Here is a 2,251-nt window from a genome sequence, read left to right as displayed (position 1 = left end):
CTGTTGTTTACAGGTACAAGCTTAAACAGACATCTTTGGGCACCAAGGTTTAGGACATGCTATTGTAACGAAGTTTAAGAATAGCCATAGATGTCCAGGATTGTCTCCTATGTATTTATAATGAACCACCTGCAAATACATGGAGGAACAGAAACATGCTAGTAGCGTTTGAATAGACAGAGCTTAGGAGAACAGTATATTATACCCTAGTCATATATAGCAGTTATTCAGCACTGGGTGTCTAGGGGGAGAGAAGGAGAGAAAGACCCTATGCAGCAGACATCGAAAGGGGTAGAATCTACCACTAGGAGTAAAATGTAGGGGAATAGAATGTTTGTGTTAGAGAGATGTGGGAGGAGCAGATTTGTGAGCAAAGATCAATGACCCATGAGAAGCTTATATTTTTCTGATACTTGGAATTCGTTCCAGAGGGCCCAAGTGTAGTTAAACCTTTCCATTGTGTCTGTCGCACAGGCTATGATCCTCTCCATTGACTCCACAGCTCCCACCCTTCCAATCCATTCTCTGATTGTAGGTGTATCTGTTTTTTTCCAATGAACCGGAATAAGAGCTCTAGCAGCATTGATTAGGTGGATTACTAGAGACTTTTTGTAGCTTTTGTTCGAGTCTGTGGTATCATGAAGAAGGAGTGAGGCTGGTGTGAAGGGAACCTTGTCCCAAGTTATATCTTTAATTAATTGGTGAATCTGGGCCCAGTAGTTCTGAATCTTTGGGCATTCCCAAAAGATATGCATAAGAGATCCCTCTGAGTGATTGCATCTCCAGCACCTGTCGGACACTGAAGGGAAAATTCTGTGTAATAGTTTAGGTGTCCTATACCATCTGGTTAGGAGCTTGTAGCCTAGTTCCTGTATGTTGACACTAATGGAACCCCTGTGATTAAGGGAGAGGAGTTTTTGCCACTGGTCACTAGTAAACTGTGTATCCAGGTCTCTTTCCCATTCCTCTTGAAATCTCGTTTTGTTAGGTAGTGGGTTTGTAAGGAGGATCTGATAGAGTTGGGAGATTAAGTGTTTATGTGGTCCTTTACTACATATTAGTCTTTCAAAGGGAGACAATGGTGTGGCCCAGTTAACTTTGCTGGAGATTGTTTGTGTGAAGTGACGAAGCTGGAAATATTGCCATTGAGATAGTTGACACTCATCTCTCATTGCATTAAGATCCAGAAGAGGCTTAACTGTACCATTATTGACGAAGTCCTGAAGTCTAGGACAGCTACCATTAGACCAATTATGAAGAAAAGCTATGTATTTTGCTGGGGAGAACGCGGGATTGTTGGAGAGGGGAGTGAGTCTGCCAGGGAAGGACGCCAAGCCCTTAGGCGGTAGGTATTTGCGCATACTTTTGATAGTGGCTTCAATCAGGGGGTTTTCCCAGCTATTTCGCGTGGCGAGAGGGAAATCAGACCAGCCCAGGACAGAGGTTGGGAGATCAGAGTTTTCTCCCTCAACCAGTGCCCATTGTTTAGGTAGGGTATAGTTGGACCATTCAATGGCTCTGCTTAATTGAGAGGCCAGATGATATGTATGGATATCAGGGAGTGCCATGCCTCCCATTTCCTTAAGGAGGATCAGGATTGATTGCTTGGTTCTTGGGGGTTTCCCTTCCCAAATGAATTTATTGATAGCAGATTGGAGATCTTTAATATACGTTGGCGGAAGGGAAATCGGGAGGCATTGGCTAACATACAAAAATCTTGGAAGCAAGGTCATTTTGACAGAGGCTATTCTGCCAAACCAAGAGAGCTTTTTTTGGGAGCCCCAAGATATTAGGTCTGCTTTGAGATTTTTACTTAAAGGGATGAAGTTGCTTGTAAAAATGTTATTTAGGTTCTGTGGGATATCTATTCCTAAATAATGTAGCGATTCAAGTGACCAAGAAAATGTGAATGTTGTTTGACAGTGTTGGACTGTTTCAGGGTCAAGTGAGATGTTTAGAGCTCTTGACTTGTGAAAGTTTATTTTGAGGTTGGAGAGAGAGCCGAATTGTTCAAATTGCTTCATTAGATTGGGTATAGAGGTTAGGGGATCTTGTAGAAAAAATAATAAATCGTCAGCAAAAGCGGACACTACATGATTTGAGGATTTCGTACACCTCTAATCGCATGGTTTGCTCTCACGGCGTTGAGAAAAGGTTCTAGAGTGATTACATATAGCAGAGGGGAAAGGGGGCACCCTTGACGCGTGCCATTGGTGATGGTAAAATTGTCAGAAAGCAAGCCGTTGGCCTT

This window comes from Hyperolius riggenbachi, chromosome 3, assembly GCF_040937935.1.
Source record: "Hyperolius riggenbachi isolate aHypRig1 chromosome 3, aHypRig1.pri, whole genome shotgun sequence".
Lineage (NCBI taxonomy): Eukaryota > Metazoa > Chordata > Amphibia > Anura > Hyperoliidae > Hyperolius > Hyperolius riggenbachi.
This window is presented reverse-complemented; position numbering follows the sequence as displayed.